Source organism: Montipora foliosa, chromosome 10 (assembly GCF_036669935.1).
Source record: "Montipora foliosa isolate CH-2021 chromosome 10, ASM3666993v2, whole genome shotgun sequence".
Classification (NCBI taxonomy): Eukaryota; Metazoa; Cnidaria; class Anthozoa; order Scleractinia; family Acroporidae; genus Montipora; species Montipora foliosa.
In genome coordinates this window covers 16,534,219-16,554,888 of record NC_090878.1, presented here as the reverse complement: position 1 = coordinate 16,554,888, position 20,670 = coordinate 16,534,219, and the positions used below count along the sequence as shown (strand labels likewise).

At 39.2% G+C, this 20,670-nt stretch overlaps 1 protein-coding gene across 4 annotated transcripts in view; it reads right to left on the bottom strand.

Annotated features, from left to right (window-relative positions):
- LOC137973139 (melatonin receptor type 1B-B-like) overlaps positions 1 to 20,670 on the bottom strand; it is a 117,715-nt gene that overhangs the window by 16,684 nt on the left and 80,361 nt on the right. The window contains exon 1 of one of the 4 annotated variants that reach the window (XM_068819889.1): positions 3,269 to 3,631. The exons of 1 other annotated variant lie outside the window; for it this stretch is intronic. The gene's annotated coding sequence lies outside the window, so the exon portion shown is untranslated. Of the gene's footprint in view, positions 1 to 1,931; positions 2,079 to 3,268; positions 3,632 to 20,670 lie in introns of those variants that run through there. 2 more of the 4 variants (XM_068819884.1, XM_068819887.1) reach the window with 2 other exon arrangements.

Genomic DNA, 20,670 nt, shown 5'->3' with positions numbered 1-20,670 from the left:
ATGGTACTTAGCACTGAAACATTCAACCAATCAGTTGGCACTGAATATTCGGAAGCTGTGAACGCTCGTTACACGTTTCAACTCTTATGGGTTTCTGGTAATACGCATTAATTTTATTTGTACTCTAATCAATATGTCTTCCATATGGTACGCATGGAATTTTCAAGGCTTCTAAGGTTTGCGCATGTGCTTTCAAACAGGATGATATGACAAAAGGAATAACGCATTACCCTTTAAACCTTGTAAAGGTTTCCTTTAAAAACTTGAACAGATTATTCTTACCCATCGTTAATCCGAAAAACAGGCGCTTTTGCTCGCTTTGTCAATCTCAATATTCCGTGATTTGTCATACAAGGAATATGCGCGGCTCGATATGTTGTGTAATTGCCTTGGATCATCACACCACCTTGAGAGGACCCTCGCTTAATTAAAATATCGAAAAAATATTCATCGATCTGTAAATGACGAGCGAATGTGCAAGGCACTGTACAACTTTATTAACCGGCCAGTCATATTACACGGAATCCTCGCTTTGTGCACCCATAAGTAAGGTCTCTGAATCGAAATCACAGGAGATCGTGTTTCTGCAGTCTGAACTCAGTGAACCTCCTCCGGATTCGATTTATCGATCGCGAAGATCTGGTGGGTAAGACAAACTGAAGCGCAGCGAGCCAAAATAAGTAAGAAGACAGACACTGAAAACTAAAATTAACAAATAATGCAAATCAAGTCAGAGCTTGAGATACTGAAATGCGATCGTTTTCGGAAAGTTTCTTTTTTATTCTTTCACCAGAGTTACGAAAACAGCGTTTTCAAAAAATTCCCGCTGGATGTTCACAGCGAAATTGGCAGTTTTTTTAATTTTCAGTGAGAAAGTCATTGGCCCTGCCTATTGAATGAGATACTGATTAAGGCAAAACAATTTCTGGTTCATTAGTACAATATTACGGCCGGAAAAACAAATCAGTATTCTCAAAAAGTATGAAAATAATACAGCGAGGTTAAGTTTGTTTTTCAATGAAATCATTTTATTTATGAGGGGAAGATGACTATCCCCAAATAATTTGATCTCAATGCCAAATTACTCGCATCGCATTAGAGTCATTTTATAAAACTGTATCTTCATTATTATGCTAAGCTTACTTCTCTTCTTCGTCTGCATATTTTGAAATAAATGTCCATTGATGATTAGGAAATGGCAGCAAAAATAGAGAACCCCAGGCGAATGGTTCATAATACAGTATAAGCTGTTGAAAATGGTATAACTTATCCAGGTTATGAATCAGCTACGTGTTTTTGTGACATTTTGGGTGGGGGCTCAACCTCAGTTTTTGTGTGTGAAAATCAAGACTTTGGAACGACGCAAACATTGTAATAATCTGATGTAGACTTCATCGCGGTGCGCTCTGCATATAATGATTATTTCACAATTATCCGAATTTCTTTTCTTATAAAACAACCTTCATGTTAAATACAAACGCAATGCACTTTCGCCGGACTACAGTTTAGATAAGGCTCGGTGAGGAAGCAGGGAAGATTACTGTGCCAGATAAATTCCGAATAATTCCTTTGTTGACTTTGTTGAACGCAGGATTATACAGATAAAAGCGTTAATTAAAACCTACGCTCTCGGAGGGAATACAATTTAGTTTAACGTTGTCTAAACTCAAATCATGCAATGCGAATTTGAAGACAACTCTATTAGGAGGGGAGCAATCGTTTTCGCACTTCGTTGAAATTTCAACAAAATGCGAAAAACATCTTTCTTTCGAGAAGCATGCATTAATTGTGGTCGAGTTTTTATGATTTTCCATAGCGGCTTTTCCGTGAGTTTTCATTTGATTTACCAACTACAGAGTATTTGAACTTTAATTTAGGATGAAGCCGAGCCAACTGAAACCAGAAGCTCATTAAATTTATGGCATTCTTACCATATCAGAGGTAAACCACGACTTCATGTCCTATCATGGAGTTTCCTGATATCTGGCCTGCTAAAATGACTTTTAGCCGTAACGTTTCGAAAGGTAATATTATTCTAGAGATAACGAACAAGCATCTCTTGACCATCACTATGCATGAGATGTCTAGATTCATTTAGTGCATTCATATACCATCCATAACATTCCTCTGTTTCTCAATTAGATCGGACCCGCTATTCCCTCAGGGGCTTATGCTTTATATAATAGCTAACTAGCTTTATTATATCAAAGGAAAGACCTACTGTTTTGCATTCAGAAAGACAAATACGATAATACCAAAATAAATAACCAACTGAAATTGTAAAACTTTTCATGGTCTTATTTTAATTGCCTTATTATAATAATAACCTGGATATCCAGTTTTAATACTGAGAAAATATCAATTGGGCTCTTTTTTTTTTCTTTCTAATGTTTCGAAAACGTTTCTTTCCCCCTCAAAACGTTGTTTACCACCTTAAAGCGTAAACAGAATAGTCCTTATTGGCAAGAAGCCAAAGTTTGACGAGTCTTGAAACTCATAAAAACAGCTGTTCATTAACATTATTATTCTATGTCCGAAATGTATGCTTTCCCGAATTGCAACATCTTTGCAATAAGAAAGAACCGTTTTCTTCGTTAAAATTGTTCAAAAATCAATACTTTTATTATTGTTCTCGCACGTTATATCATTTTATCCAATACCAAAAGCTTTTGTGTTCCCTTTCTATTGAGTATAAAGCAATTGTTTTTCGTCGTAAATAATTAATGTACCTGTAATTTATAAAACTCTTTTTTAGCTCTAATAACAATATTTATACAGCCTTGTCCACCTTATTTTGACTCCAAAACATGAGTTGATTCGTAATGGTTAATCTTTGAAACAATGCTAGACAAGATGTCTACTGGCCAGGCTGCGCAGAAATCAAAACGCATACGGTTTTGATAAAGTTGGTCACGGATATTAAAAATGACATAGCGCGTACAAGTTTTGCCCACCAGGGAGGGAAAGATAGCTTTCGAAGCAGAAGTTTACCCTTCGCATAAGTCTATTTCATAAGGTCTAGAGCAACAGTTCATTTGATAGTGGCTCCATTAAATTCATGGAAATACAGAAAGTAAATTGTCGTCGGAAAACTGAAAAAGATGGATAGGGCCGAGGACGTTGTGGGAAGGGTTTCTGTCAACAGAGGCTAAGCAGTGCATTACACGGGACCGACATTTCTTACTTTCCTGTGTTCTTGAAGAAAGCACCAGAACATGCCGAGCGCATGGGATGTTAAATTCATGACTGCAAAAAAGTCTGCTCTTACCTTTGAATGCACTTGTCCTTTAAACCAGTTTCCACCTGGCTTCCAACTGCCTTGCAAAACGAGCTACGAAGCAAACAGCCCCATCAAGAGACCATAGTTTTTCAGACAACACTTCTAAACAGAGCTCTTTTGGTTGGATCAATTCTTTCGTGCAATCCGAAGGTTTTTTTTTTATACAAGAGGCAGAATATAATTTCCGGCCCTTGGCACAAAGGTATAGAGACTGTATTATAGAAACAAAACAACTTGTGGGTTGTCACGGATAAATTATTAACGTAAAGTTTGGAAGGAGTATTTGACAGAATCGATGCAATTTTGAGTTCAATCGAGTTAGAAAATTGCGTTGATTATGTCTCGTATGCCATCTGCGAGGAGCTTTTTAAAATTACATTCTGAGGTTAGATAAATCGGTTGATTTGAAAGTACCAATATCATAAACAATTAGCAGCGTTAACGGCTCATTATTCGCCGGCCTTGTTTGGTTTTACAACTATATTCCTCACCAAATACATTGTCCAAAATTATGAATAATTAACAATCATTTGTTGCAAGCAAAAAAGACACATGAAATATTTTACACCTCCATTAGCGTTTTATAACAGATATAGACCATGATAAAGTTGCTCTTTTGTTCTAAGGCAGGTTTTGAAAGAATGAGCAGTGATTGAACAATGACCGTCGACTCTAGCAATTTTGACGCCTTGATAAGTACACACTTGTAAGCTTTCGGCGTGGAAATCTTATCACCTAGGTTACTGTAAAAGCAAAGTCTTGAAACAACTATTCACTGCAAGGTTATAGCATAGTTAATGGATGGGAATGGTTAGGAAGCTCGGCAAACATCAAAGGACCAAACAAAGATGCCAAGATTTGGGTTGGAAAGTCCACGACCGTGCACAATCTTTTGTTTTGCGCTCATACACTATGCATGAATTACGTAACCAACACGTTTCTATTGGTTAGTTCCTCAGTAGGGAGTAAACAACGATTGTGGTTTGTGCACGGTCAAGGCCAAAAAAGAGAACAAAAACCTACAACAAAGAAAGTTGTCGGGTTTCATAACCATTCCCCTCTATTAACTATGGTTATAGAAGAAATCTCAACCAAATTTGCTGGCGAACAAAGCACTGTGGCGTACTGGTCAAGATAGACACTCATTTGGGGACAGACCATTGCATCATGGTGTTGTGATCTATATTCTCCGTGGACTACCTCTTAAGTAGAATTTTCTTTTCCTTTCAAAATCTTTTAATTTCTTGATTCATAGATGATTGCCATTTTCGCACCTTTCAGCAAAATCTGGGTTTGTCCTCAGACATCAGGCGATTCGCACCTTTTTGACCTTTTCGCTCCGAACAATTCGCTCTCTCGCGGTGCATCTGACTTTTCTGAAAGAACGCCATTGAATAGCTTAACTGCGAACAGAAGCCCTGAACCATGACTAAAATCAGCTGTTTAGTGCTTTTTTGAAGATGGACAGCGAATATTCAGTGGCTGATTGTCCAGAGGGAGAAAATGTGTAGATGTCACCAGGACTTCTGGATTTAAATGGAAATCAAACAAACTTGTTTTTGGCACTCTATTTTTCGCGTCTCCTTTTGCGTGTCGCGCACGAGCGCGAGTGTATTTCGCGTGCACTCGCGTGTGACGTTTGAAGCCGGCCAAAGCAAGAATTCAAGATTGTTATGATATCAGAGCGGTTGAAAATTCATTTGAAATATACAGTTTATTTATACCGCAAGAAAATCGTCATTCTAGGCATAGTCAGGCACCTGCAGCTGGCATAGTACAGTACAAGGCAATTGCCTCAATATCCTTGATTATCGCTTTTGATATCATACAAATAATTAAAAGCGATCATAATATTTACAATGTATAAAAGATCCAAATAAAGTAATACAGAAGAAAAACACTCTCGATGAAAATTTGGTCAAATATTTTAAATTCAAAATATTTCATTTTTAATAGACGGGAAAAGAATAAGAAAAAAATGCCATTATGATTGTCGAAGTGCAAAACTAAAAGATCAATCATGGAGAGAGAATCAAATTTTAATCTGGCATTACTAGATATTTCAAAAATGCTCTTTGTATTGTATTAGCTGTAGTTTATATTAGGAATTTACAAAAAAAAAAAAAAGTGCCAAAAAAGGGATTCTCAGCATTGCTTATTCTACAATAGTTAATTGAAAGTTGGCCAGAAAATTACATGAGCGCCTTGAGATAACAAGAGTAAGGCATTTTATGGACTTTGACAGAAGAAAAAATTTAAATTATAGTCAAGTACGCAAGTTGGGCCGCATGAAATATTGTATTTTTGATGTTGCGTCAGCTTTGCCAAGTGGTCCCTTGACTTTTGAAGAAAACTCACCAGGCTAGAGAAATCATGGAAAATTTAGAAAATACATTGCTTCTTGTTTCCCTGAGTGTAAGTTTCATTCTCTCTCATTAACAGTTCGTTCAGTGTAAGTCTTGATAAAAATGGCTGACAGCTATTGAATTTGTCAACCGTGCACACAAAATTTTGTTTTGGCTGACTTTGTACGTCACGAGCCTATGTATTAATCATTGAAGTCCGTGGCTTTGCACCCACGTTCACGACGCGCGGGCAATTGCAACCTGTCAAACTCAGTTTATAAATTCAGAGTGGATCAACCATTGAAATAATGTTGTAGTTTTTGCTCAACAAATGTTGAACTGTGGACCGTGTCATTTTGAATGCTAAAATAAGCCTTTCAGCAAGTTGAACGTTATTATTGAACGAATTATATAAATTAAGCAGTAATGAAAGAGACAAGCTCTACTGAATTCAACAAGCAACATGGCGGCTATGACGTAGCCGCCATGTTGCTTAGCTTTGGGGACAGACCATTGCATCATGGTGTTGTGATCTATATTCTCCGTGGACTACCTCTTAAGTAGAATTTTCTTTTCCTTTCAAAATCTTTTAATTTCTTGATTCATAGATGATTGCCATTTTCGCACCTTTCAGCAAAATCTGGGTTTGTCCTCAGACATCAGGCGATTCGCACCTTTTTGACCTTTTCGCTCCGAACAATTCGCTCTCTCGCGGTGCATCTGACTTTTCTGAAAGAACGCCATTGAATAGCTTAACTGCGAACAGAAGCCCTGAACCATGACTAAAATCAGCTGTTTAGTGCTTTTTTGAAGATGGACAGCGAATATTCAGTGGCTGATTGTCCAGAGGGAGAAAATGTGTAGATGTCACCAGGACTTCCGGATTTAAATGGAAATCAAACAAACTTGTTTTTGGCACTCTATTTTTCGCGTCTCCTTTTTGCTCAACAAATGTTGAACTGTGGACCGTGTCATTTTGAATGCTAAAATAAGCCTTTCAGCAAGTTGAACGTTATTATTGAACGAATTATATAAATTAAGCAGTAATGAAAGAGACAAGCTCTACTGAATTCAACAAGCAACATGGCGGCTATGACGTAGCCGCCATGTTGCTTAGCTTTGGGGACAGACCATTGCATCAAGCTGCCATGTTGCTTAGCTTGTTGAATTCAGTAGAGCTTGTCTCTATCATTACTGCTTAATTTATATGACAAGGTTTAGACTCGATCGGGTGAAGTTAACCTTCAACTAACAAAGAGCAACGTGATAGATTATTGGGGACCGTTAGCAAGTTAGGCAGCACGTCAAATATGGAATCCACAGTTTCATATCTAAACATCTAAATGTGATCGTGAAAAAAATGGCTATGGGTCACTTTTTCTTCTTCTTCAGATTTTTGAAAGTGTGTTAGCTTAACACCTGCCTGGCAAATTTTTGAGCTTTGATGTTTATCCGAAAGCTGTTTACTTTGAGTGTAAGTTTTGGATTTCACGGTCTGCCATTACTCAAGTTCAAAATTGACCAACTGGACCTCGGAGGATTGGACCTAGGGAAAGTGACGTCCTTCACTCAGTAAATTTCAGCGTGCAAACGCAGTTATTATGTATGCACAATCTGAAAGCCCGAAACTCCCGTGCTGCATATTAATTCAGTCGCGTTACGTAGTCTTTGACGTCATTTTCCCCTCGATCCATCTCTCTCCGGATTTAAAGTTAGTAATAGCGGACCATTAATAGGAAAATTCCAGTTAAGGAGGCTCCAACCAGCTCAACGCTTTCATAGGACGCTCTTCAATTAGAAGGATCGGCACCATAACGTTGTATCATGTATTAGCGATATTGTGGTACCAAATGAAACACGAATTAATGCTGAACAAGATATAGTCATTATTGTGACGTAATATGTCACCGTGGCAACGGGTAAGCCTTGTAAAAACAGCCTTTATTTTGTGTTTAGTTGCTTATATCTCGAACCAGCCATTTTTTATTTCTGAAAAGCAGTCAGAAGGGCAAGATGAAACTTCCTGCAAAGTTTAAAAAAATTGTCTTGTGGATTCAGAGTCACCTTAATTTTGCGATTTCATAAAGGTAGCTCTGGATCCTCCGGACAGAATTTTTTAAACTTTGCCGAAAGTCTCATCGTGGCCTTCTAAGCACTTTTCAGAATCAAAAAAGGGGGTCACCGAGTTCGTTTTTGAGATATGAGCAACTAAACCCAAAATATAGCGTATTTTTGCTGGGCTTTCCCGTTGTCACGGTAACGTATTACATCACAATAATGATCACATCTTGTTTGGAAATGATCAGAGTCTCATGTGGTACCATAACATTGCTGTTATGTGATACAGTGTTGTAGCGTCATTCGATCTAAACTGAGAGTCTTCTTAGTGTTGAAACCCTTTCGAGCCTCCTTAAATGAAGAAGTCACTGTGTCTTTTTGAAATTAAGGCATACTTTAAATCCAAAGAATAAAAAAGATTTGATTTTTTTTATCATAGTCCCATTTTAATAACTTAAAGACAATTTTTGTAGTATCGGCAACTGCGCACGCTCAAGTGTGTATTTCGCACAAATACCGACTTGTATGCTCCACATGGAAGACAAAATGCCTGTTAATGTCTAATATAAATGACTTATCTAACTTTTAAGTGAACAGAAGGAAGGAATCTGTTTCATACAGTCCAGAGGCCCTCTCTTTTCTGAAGCTAGCTCCGGAATACAAGCCATCCGCGGGTCGAAATCTCGAGGTGGATCATCATGATACGGCGTTCTGGCAACGCGTCCCGCCTCCCGAGCGTGTCCCGTGGCAAAACCAGGGCAGAACATGCATATCGCATGTGAGCAAAAACTCGTCTGAATACGAATGTGCTCAATAAAAGCCAATTATGATGTATAATCAAAATAATAATTGAGAATAAAGCCATATAAAAGAGAATGCCTGAATTTATATATAAAGCAAAGATTACAATTAATATTAGCTTGTCCTGCAAGTAGCTACGAAGCTAATCATGGCTGGAGAGGACCATAACACAAAAAGGTACCACAATAAAAGTAAAAGCACACTTGAAGCACACACTAGAGGAATGTTGCCTCTGTGATCCCCGATTGGGTCTCCGTCGCATCGGGGAAGACAGGTAATGTTGTATTGACCTGGTCAGTTGCTAAGAACGCTTTTGCAGTGGACACTAGTCATTTTACATACACGGCTGGTGGTAAAGCGCTTGCCTTATCCTTTGTTGTCTCACGTCTTACGGTCCTTTGTCTTACTGGGCAGTAGCTGTCTACTAATACCGCATTGCATCTTCGTCATTTTTGGGAGCATTTCAGATGGTAGTGTAGCCAAAAATTTTAAGGGCGGTGCCTACTAATTCAAATCTATTTTTGCCCCAGTTTATGATTATGCAGGAAACGTAGATCTAAACAAGTGTTATTGAAATCCAAAAATGAAGATTGGGGGTAACCAAGCATTTTTCAAAGATAATTGATGAATAATACTTGTAAAAATCTCTAAAATACAAATCGATGTATGGCGTTATTTCTCAAATTGAAGCTTAATTATCTCTCAAAAATGCATGGTTACCCCCAATTCTCTTTTTGGATACCTAGAGTATTTACTAAGATCAACTTTCTCCAGATAGTTTTAAACCGCGCAAAAATATCACTCTATTAGTAAGCATCACCGATAGGAAACCCGAGTAGCTCGAGATGCGCAAACGTATGCGCAATAACAATAGTAGGCACCGTTCTTAAATCAGCGAGCCACATACCCGTTTGTGGTACAAGGTAATATGACAATGGATGGGTATTCGCGGCATTTTGTGGCCCATCGACTAACTCGATCTTTTGAGAGACTCCTTTTGCTATATTGCCAAAGTCTTGGGCGTATTGTAGAGCGTTGAAGGTCTCGAGCTTAATTTAAAATGGACGCGGCATGTAGATTCTTTTCTTGTGTTGTTAGTGATGTTTTCATATGGATGTGTTTTTTGTAATCTGCATTAACTAGTGCTAAATTCAGTTAAGAAGGCTGTCTATCCCATTCAACAGAATTCCGATTGATGTTTGGATCTTTTGTGAGACGGTTCCTTGTGGACAAGAGATCATAATCTCTTGTTGTGGACCATTCGTTACCGAGTCTTCCTTAAAACTGGTTGCCTTTTTAAAACTTTATTCATAGTGGATTATATGTACTCATGCACTTCGAAAGCACTTTTTCTGGCGCCATTAATGCAGAAGGAGTTCCTTTGCAAATAATGTCAGAACTGCTGTACAGAATGCCTAGTAAGTGACCAAGGGTTAGGCTCTTCTTCCCTTCCCTTGGAGCGAGAGAGTCTGGGAGAGAAAGACCCTGAGAACGGAGAGCAAGGGAACTAAGGAGACTTTTGTCTGATTGGTTGAAGATTGTGCTTGTACCCAGGCTTTTTGGACACGCGCACGCGCAAAATAACAAACAAAATGGCGGCCGAAGATGTCTTGTTTGAGTACTTGCTCCAGGGATTCTTTATAGCAGCAGCGACGTGTACGCGTTTCGAATGAATTTGATTGAATTTCGACGGAATTTCGGGATGATAAGGCGCACGCGCAACATTAGTCTCCTTTGTTGAGCAGGAGAGTTAAGACGGTATCGAGTTCTCTGAAGTCACTTAAGATTCCAAATATTTCAAAATACTACCAATCCCACTTTTCATAATTTAAGAAAAAACCACGCGGCTAAATACTCTTAATTTTTATCACGGCTAACGATTAATTTTGGTCATTTTCACGCTCAACGGTTAACATTTTTCAACGTTTCACGGATCACGGTTAACCCCGTTGAGACCCTCGAGGATCGGAGATGCGATAGGGTAGTATGGACTTCTTGGAGCGGCATAAATTTACGAATGCGATGAAGGATTGGAATTTTTGCAGTTACTTTAATGACAGTTTTCTCTAACATGTGTTTTAAAAAAAATCAACTGTCAATGGTGACTCCAAGAGGTTTGATGTGGGTAACGTATTCCAGCTGGTTGCGAGGAATAACGTACGGTGTTGGTAGAATTGCTCCATTAATTTAATTAAAGACCATGGCAATTAACCACCAGAAGTCCTTGCAGAACCAGACAGTAAGAAGATCAAGGTTGTTTTGTAAGTTTATTTGTAAGATTCATGAACAAGTACTTGAGAAATACTGTGTGGTATCGTCCACGTCAAAGAGTCAATATTAGGGAGCTTAGGCACGCGCGTTTTTGCGACGCGGACGGAAACAGGAATTGGGCTTTTTTCCCATTTAAATTGTCTTCACACAACCACATTTATATCGCTAAGTATCTTTTCACTATTAGAGACCCTAAGTTTAAAAAGCTGGGAGAGATCCGTATCCTGGCGCGCGAAATATCCGCTTCCGGTTGCCGTCCGCGTCTCAAAAACGCGCGTGCTTAAGATCCCTTTCGGGACTGTTTTCCCTTTTAACTTGTCTTCACACAACCCCATTTATATTGCTAAGTATCTTTTCTCCGTTAGAGATGATTAGTATAAAAATTTGGAAGACACCACTGTCCTGGCACGTGAAATGTTCTCTTCCGGTCTCCGTCCGCGTCTCAAAAACGCGCTTGCTTAAGCTCCCTGATGACGTAAGAGAATGGATCCCCATGCCCCATCATATTTTTTAAAAATCTATTTTTAGTCTGGCAAAGCTATTTTAAGTTCTCGTTCCCAATGCCCCGCATATTTAAAATTTCATTACGTCATTGCAACCGGCCAATCAGTTGCCTCTGCAAAAATGGCCGCGTAGCTAAAATTAGATTTTAAAAACTATCATTGGAAGAGGCCCATTTGTGGGGGATCCGTTCTCTTACTCCATCCTCTCTTGCCCGCGTATAGTCTTAAGGAACTAAATATTTTAAGCAAGAGCCGATACAACGTATATTTGATTTTTAGTGATGTACTATATTTCGGCTGGCCAAACCAGCCTTCTTCAGGTACAATGAGAGTTTACATTGATTTGCTTCTATGTACATATATATATATATAGTAAATGGATGTTGACGTAATACTGGAAAAAATGTGATAAAACATGGCAGTTACAAAGATTTTGAATTCAAATACTAAGAGTCACGGAAAAATAACGGAAATCACTAAAATAATAAACTGAAATCTAATACGTTTCTTCGCGGATATTAAGACCGTTGGGATCAATTGTCCTGCCTTTTAAAATTAAAAAAGCTTCCCTGGCCTTACGGATCGAGTCTCTGTTAGAAAATATTTTTTCGATAGGGATTAATTGCATGTCCTTGGAGATGTTGTGGGGAGAGGAGAGTCTTAAGGAGCACGTAACATGTAAAACGATAGATTGCTTTAGCAAAGACAACGGCGACGGCAAAGAGAACATCACAAATTTGCGTATTTAGTGGGCAAAAGCAATGGCTTTCCACGCCCTGCACGTGCGTTTTTCACTTTTGTTCATTTCATTGCCGTCGTCAGCAAAACAACAACGTGAAATAGCCAAATTTGCGCATTTATTAAGAACGTCAGCGCTTGAGGATAAATTTTCCTTTTCTCCTCTAAATTAAGCGCCGCTGATAACGATTTCATTCCTGAGGAACTGCCACGCCTTTGTCATATTAAAAAAACTTGGAATAGTCGTAAAATGATTACAATAATGTTTTGAGATGACGTTCTCGCTACCGTTCCCGTCGTCGTTGCTAAAGCTCCCTAATTTACGTCGTTCGAGGTAAAGTCGAGAAGAAGGGACCTCAAGATGGAACTCTGGGCGATTCCATGTTTTACCGGTTTCCAGTCAGATCGGTTATCAAATTTGATGTGTTGCTTTTCTTCCGTTAGACGAGATCGTGGAAGTTGTAAAGCGTTTTCAGATACGTAAGATTCCAAATCTAGGAAATATCAATGGTGATTGCTTCATTGCGTTCCTTAGTGTCGTGTCCAGGATTGTTCTTATGTCCTCGTATATTTTAAGAATTGCTGTCCATGAGATAGTTGGGAGAGTTCTCACAACTGGTCAAAAATAACTCTGTCACATATTGTTTAAACTGCCGGCAGTACATGCAACGGGGAGGATAGTTATATGGAAGAGTTCTACTGTCCTTTTTGTGGATTGGAGAAACAATGGAAGTTTTTCAGCCAGAAGGGCAGGTGCTGTTTATTATGAACTCGCTAACACTTCTGTGAAATTAAAGGGAATTGCTGGTTCAGCTAACTTAAGCAGAGGGAGGGGAAGAAGATACCATTACATCTTTTCTCTGACGCAAAGGGAAGCTTTTCGATACTAACCCAAGGTTTGCATGCTACCAGGAAGGTTATAACAACAGTCTTTCAAATTTGTCTTTTTTGTCTCTGCTAGATTGAACAAAAAACATCCCCTATAAGTGTGGTTTAAGAGACGACACGTGTGGTATAAGCCGAAACGATACTATTTTCTCTCCTACACATGCACCACTTGTAGTTCAGTTGGGACCTTGGAGCTGGCATAGACGAGTCGCGGGCCGAAATGTCGTGGTGCATCATTCATCACGGTACAACGCTCTGGCAACGCGTCCAGAGGTACCTCTACTGGTTGCATTTTTGCCCTCCAATATTCAAGGCATGTACAAATTTCCTGAGCTCCAATTCTTACCATATTTGGGATATAATGAGCGAATTCTGATAAGAAATCAAGCCCATGGATCCCCTTGCCCGAATGTTGCACAAAGGGAACCAAACAATTTAATCATTTCCAAAGAAATTAAAGTTTAAATCAAATAGGGAACTTAAAGGGAACCTCCACTAAAACAACAAAATAACTTTAAACCACAGAACATAATGTTTACAATTGGAATTGCTCAATCTTTTTCCAATGAAAGTGTTTGTATCCGAGAAAAATAATTTCCAAAAACGCTTATTTTGGCTTTCAAATTTCCCGGGCGCCGCCATCTTGAATAATTGTGACGTAACTTGGTTGCCCTATTGTTCCAGAACAATCGCTCTTTGTATCAGAACAATAGGGCAACCAAGTTACGTCACGATTATTCAAGATGGCGGCGCCCGGGAAATTTGAAAGCCAAAATAGGCGTTTTTGGAAATTATTTTTCTCGAATACAAACGCTTTCATTGGAAAAAGATTGAGCAATTCCAATTGTAAACATTATGTTCTGTAGTTTAAAGTTATTTTGTTGTTTTAGTGGAGGTTCCCTTTAGGCAACGACAACGGCGACGGCAACGAGAACGTCACAAATTTGCATATTTAGTAGGCAAAAACAATAGCTTTGCACGCCCTGCACGTGTGTTTTTCACTTTTGTCCATTTCTTTGCCGTCGTCAGCAAAACTACAACGTGAAATAGCCAATTTTGAGGTTTTATGGACAACGTCATTACTTGAGGATAAATTTTCATTTTCTGCCCTTAATTGAGCGCCGTTCCTACCAGCGTCATTTTTGAGGAACTACCACACCCCCGTCATATTAAAGAAGTTGAAAGAGTAACGAAACGATTACGATAACGCGAATTTATATTTTGAGATGACGTTCTCGTTGCGGTCGCCGTTGTCGTCGCTTAAGTTCCCAACGCGTACGTCCGATCTTTATCAATGTGCGCCTTGCTTAGAAGCGGTATCGATTCAAAGAATAATAAACTCCAAGTTGTCAATCAACATACCAATCAAAATCCCATCCTTTTGTGTAATTAGCTTCAGCTTCTTTCACGTCTCATTTCTTAATGAATTTTGTCAGACAATGAAACGCGCCAAATGCCGCCTTCTTTCCTGAAGTCTTGCACGTCCGACTAAAATTCCTGATTCTTAGAAATTTCCAGTTACAATAGGCCGATATTCGATATTCATGCATGGCTACGAGACTGTACGGTCAATTTCCACGGCTCACTTCTGGTTTCTTTGTCTCACAAGTTTCAAGGGAGATTTCTAAACAAAAGAATATTCAAATTTAACCATAAAGCCACATAGCCATGTGTGAATATTGATAAATCGAACGTGGCCTAGTCAGTAATAAAAACGGTAAGTTAGTAAACTTGCTAGGTAAGAATAAGTTAAAATAAATCAGCTATTTGTCGCTCCACCGTCTTGTACCTTCGTATTTTTAATCCTAAAGCAGAGGCTCGCAAGCACTAGAATTAATCTGTCGACATGAGCTTGATAGATTTGTCAAGAAGAAAGAGTTTTTATCATCATACCTTTCATCTATTACTAGTTCTAGTTTGTTAAAGAGGCAAAGAGTTCACGGTAATGATAGCTGGGGGCTTTCAAAACACTTTCGGCTCGATTTTCTTTGAGATATCGATACTGAAAGAGGAAAAGTCAGCAAAGCTCATCTTACGTCTGTAGAAAAAGGAAAACTCCCGATTTGGAAGAGGGATTTGGAAAAGTTTTGGAGAGCCTACGGTAGTCTTGGGAATCGGGAGTTTTATAATTGACATGCAAGGAGAAAAGCAACTTAAATGACGAAACATTCATCCCATATTAAAAATGAAAAAAAAAGAAAAAAAAAAAAAGTGAACAGCTGGTTTGGACATCTGAGTCTGTAGGTTTTGGAGATCCACTTTGAAGAATTGAAATCATTCTTCGGCGCAGGAGATCGATTTAGGTGCGCGGCGGTAGACTGACTCTTTCTTGTTAACAGGGCTGTGTGTTCAAAAAGGCAAGGGATTAGACGCACTGCGCTGATGCGGATTTCAATGAGGGTCACCTTTGCTCTTCTCCTCAACTTCAACATCACAAGTGTCTCGAACGTCCCTAATTGTCCTTTAATTGCTTCTCCTCAAGTAACGATAAACAGCCACATTTGCAATAGGCTAAAAATAACGCTAACCTTTACCTTCACCTTATTGTTGGAAATAGTAGCAAAGGCTGTCAAAATTGGGCGTGCATTATGTCCATTCGAAATATGGGGACTGAGATAGCCAAACACGTTTTTGGTCAATTCCTTGTTGTTTGTTGGAATATTCTTCTTTTACTGTGTTATTAGTCTGGTTCAGTTTAGTTTACTAGTTTACTCCTTCAATTTGACTTTTGTCTGCTTTGCTGTTATGTGGAGTGTCATCGATCAGTAGTCCATTCAGAAGATTACGCCAAGCCGAGCACATTACTCAAGGAAAGGCCAGACCATAACACTGGGAACTCCACGGCCTACTCTTTTCGACTAGTGTGTGGGATCTTTCACCTCCCACAGAGTTTATGAACAAGGGTTTTGATACGGAGCCTACGGTTTATGGTCCTTATCAGAGAAGACTTGACAGTCTTGGTGTTGGTCCGGCCGAAGTCAAACTCAACCTCCCGCGTGGCAATCCGAGTTCTATTTAAAGCTTTCCGGCGAAAGCTCAGGAAGAGTTTACTATTTCTTTCCGCAGGAACATACGCCCTAAATTTCCCTTTCCAGTTTTTTTTTTTTATAACACAGACGAATGAAGACAAGCTGAGCTGACTTGATTCTCTGTCGATAATACCGAAGCATTTGAGGCGCAAATAAACGTGAAACCTTATAGCTTGATTCAAGATCAATTTGCAATCCTAGCCGTAATCGATTTTTACCTCAAAGACGAGAAAACAGACATGGGCGGATTAATTTTTTTAATCACAAAACCCAAACATTTGAAATATCGTCGGAAAGTTGAAACAACCATGGTTTAAGCTCTGCCGTAGGTCAAATTTCAAAAGTTCCACGGTACGGAGACACTTACGCAGTGTACTGAAAATCGAGTTTAAATTTGATTTAGAGTAGCGAGAGCAATTGAGGTAAGAAGTTCAAGTATTTCTTTACTGCCACTACACTTTAAATTTCAGGTAAGATACTCTTTCGCTCTCATTAGCAGTTGTGGACATAAAAAAACTGATCTGTTTGTTTTCCTAACCTTCCGCTCTGCTGGAAATAACAACGCCTTCGTTTGTCGATTTATCGACCTCTTGTTGCAGAGAAATACTAAAAATCCCTTTCGGTACTGGCCTAGTCCTTATAAAACGGAATTTATTACTTAATCCTTAGCACACTCCTGCCACAGTTCGTCATTTCTTAATCGCGGGACATTTTTTTAAACCCTGTATTTGTTGCTGTAGTTATCTTCTGCTCCAAATGACCTGACATTAAATTTCTCTCTGCGGTACAGGTCCCTTTTCTGGACTATGTAAACTCCAATAAGCTAGGATCAGAACGTCGACTCATTCACGTTGACTCTATCGATTAGGCCCTCATATAATTTTGTTTTCGCGGAAGGCTGGTTGCTCAGTCCCTAACACATTTTGTGTTTTAAAAGTTGTTTCTGGAAGTAAGAGCTAATGGCGACTCAAGTACTGCAAGTGTTACAATTTTGCCATAAAACAAAGAGAAGTGAATTACTAACCTTTTTAGTTGCAAGAAGCAGAAATACAGCATTTTATCAGTTTCGTTTGGTATTTTCTCTTTGACATTCTCACTTAAATAGATCCTTAACTGTAATGTGGCCGAATTTGGAAAACGACACCCCTTCACATCGACCAAGGACACGTTCGAAGGCTTGAACCAAAACTGTTTTTAAATGTCATGGAATGTTCAGCTCATTTTCCAAACGCACTTCTAAATGATCGAAAAAATCCCTCTTGCCTGATATCGAATGCCCTGCATGCATGTTCAAACACAAGCATTTCGCCAGCAAAATTGACTTCAAATACCAGAAAAATCTTTGAATTTTTCTCCAAGCACAGTAAAACGCCAAAGGTTTCCTCCTCTAGCAAAACCTTGAATGTTTCATGGGCTACTCCATGATAATCCAAGTATTCACTGCACAGACAAACTCAGTCACAGATATTCATATGCTTACGAACGCTCCTTGTAAAGACGAGTATTTTGCCAGAAAAAAAATTTAGTTTTAACGCCAAAGAATCTTCGAGCATTTCTTTGTTTAACCATAGCAAATAAATAAAATGCACCACTCCTTAATCCCAGTATAATTACGTTCGGTGCTTCACTGCCTAGACAAACTCAGTCACAGATATTAATATAGTTTCCAAATACTCTTTCTAAACGCAGGTATTCCACCAGAAAAGTTGAGTTTAAACGCCAAAGAATCTTCGAGCATTTCTTTGCTTAAGCATAGCAAATAAATAAAATGCGCCACTCCCTAATCCCAGTATAATTACGTTCGGTGCTTCACTGCCTAGACAAACTCAGTCACAGGTATTAATATGGTTTTCGAATACTCTTTCTAAACGCAGGTATTCCACCAGGAAAATTGAGTTTAAACGCCAAAGAATCTTCGAGCATTTGTTTAAGCACAGCAAATACAAAATACAAAAAAGAAATCATCCTTTGGAATGCGACACTCCATAACCCGAGAGTTACAGTCGGCGAGACAATTCACATACTGATATTAATATCAAGATCTGACCTTAACATATGGTTATTGTAAGGTCTCCAGAAATCCAGAAAACGCAATAACGAATTATCACGAACTAAATCCTTTAATTTGAATTGTACGATTTATTTCATGGCGGGTTAACTAAGTGGATGCGTAGTTCAATCCAAGATTTTGAAAGTTGCTCTGAGACCAAAAGGAGGTGTTTATGAAGAAGCTGTGCCTGGTGCTGTGTCGGCTAGGGGTGAAACGAGAAAATTTGGTTTATGTAACGAAAGGATAAAGGTAAAATAATCACCGTAAAACTGATTTGAGTGTTGACGTTTCGAGTGTTGGTCCTTAAGCAAGGACGCTTACGGCTTCTGGAAAGACAACGAAACGAAGCAAAACAACGATTGCTTAAGAAAGGAAAAATTCTCGTGTTGCACGTGCAGAACTGATTTCCGTGCATTTCTTTGCCGTACTCCAAAAAGCCACAGCGTGAAATCGCCCAATTTTAGTTCTGACGACAACGTGAGCATAAAAACAACGAAACATTCATTTTTTATTGTTACATTAACACCCATCCAGTCACAGGATAGTTCTCCCCCGGGGGGGGGGGGGGGTACTGCCATATATGGGCTATATAGGTATGTGCCGCTGTGAAGGGTATGGTTTTCAAGCAGTTTACTCTAGCATAGGGTATATAAATCAGAGCGTTTGGGTCTAGAATAGGGTATCATTTTTCACGAAACTGACCAGTCGCTTGAAGATTTTATCAAGACTAAGGAAACCAGAAATTCCCTCTCAAAAATATTAAAAAGTCGAGTCGGCAAAGTTTAAATTTGCGCAACTCAGCCTCAACAGTGTCGATAAATGGCTATCATGAGAAACTTCTGGATATTATTAACTCTCAAGTATCGGTATTTAGACGGAAATCGGTGGGAGTTTACTCTAGTATAGGGTAGCAAAATTCAGCTGAACTAGCTCTGGTATAGGCTAAGGGTTCCAGGGTCCCAGCGGCACATCCCCACCCAGAAATTCCTAAAGTACCCCCCCCGGGAGTTCTCCCATATATATTGACCAACGCTCACAAGATAAAATAAACGCTAAATACTGAAATACTTGCGATAGTGCTAAGTTATATTTTGGAGAGGTGTTTTTGTTGACTTTCATGGTTTACGTCGTCATTGATTAAACTCCCGATTATATAGAAGCCCTTTCGCTCGGACACCCGAAGAGCTAACGCTCCGAACGGTAAGCCCACAAATCTCTCTCAAGGTTATTGACTTAACTTTATCAAATCGTTTGATGAAACAACATTTTCGTATTTCATTCATAAAAAGAACTGAAATACTGACAAGAGGCAGTTTTTGTGATAATTATTTATCCCATATCCGCCCATGACATGACTTTCTTATGCTATGTGGTCAATTGACTGAATAACGAGCTCAGGTGTAAGATGTAGAAGTCGTAGAAAATTGGTAGTAAAATCTAGTCTTTTGAAAGCTCATTGACGCCTTGGCAAAGCAAGTCTCTACTGTAAAATCTTTTGGTGTACATGTTGACGAAGAAGACGACTGGGGTTGGGTCGACTGGGAAAGTCAGCCGTAACTTTGTGAGCGCACTCTTTAATCTTCGAACGAATAGCATCAATCACCGCGCACCGGTCATGACTCAGTTGGTTGAGCACCGGGCTGCCATGCGGGAGGTCGTGATTTCGACTCCGGCTGGACCAACACTCAGGGTCTTTAAATAACTGAGGAACCCGCACACCATTTATAAAGAATAGGGCATGGAGTTCCCGGTGTTTTGGTATGTCTTCTGTGGTGTATCATTGTTAACGTTGGTAGGGTAAATGCTCGGAGATACTAGCTCGACATCTAGCTACTCTAAAATCCTAGGACCCTTACTGTTGGCAATGAGGATAGATCGGCATTGTTTTCATGTCTGACCTATTACATTCTTACTTCACAGTTCTGAAGACCGAGGGCATTCATTGCATGGGCAAGTATTTATAGAAACCGCCTTCTATTAACGCTATAGGTCACATAACACCAAGTTTGTCGAAGTCTCCCACTCTGTCGGTGCTTAAAGTGTAGTATTTTTACCTTGTTAAACTGCAGAGCTATTCTCGCAAATTTATTCCTGAGTATATAAATTCTCGAAAAAAAAAATATATTGCTTATCCAAACACCGAAACTATTCAGCGATGATTATCGAGCGAGGTAAAACAATGAAATATTACTGTGGACCAAAAAGTCTAAATAACTGCGAGATCTGATAGATCTGTTAGATGCCTCCATTGTAGCAAATGTATGAAAAAAGGGCGAGACACTATTAACCTTATGTCGGGACCTTTACTGTCTTCCGAGTCTGTTTTTTTTTTTGTTTCCGAGAAGCCGTAAGCCCGAGCTGCTTTGTAGAGTCGCGTAATGGCACCACTCGATTGGTTTCCTTCCCAGCATAATTATATTTGTAGACTTCAAATTGTACTTGGACTTCAAGTGTTGGTGTAAAGCTCGCCATTCTTTTTTCTGGCTTCAGCATAAAACTTCTTCAGTACATATGCATTCGCCAACTTGTCCTTCGCGTCGATGACACGAGTGACTCTTCGTCTACCTTTCTTTCCTTGAGATACTTTCGAAATACGTTGAAATTTTGTTCCTTTCTCAGTATTCTCACTATTCTTTCGATCAACTAAAGATGTCGAATCATTCTCTGACAGCTCGGGGAACCGATCTGCCATTTTCTCACAAGAGCG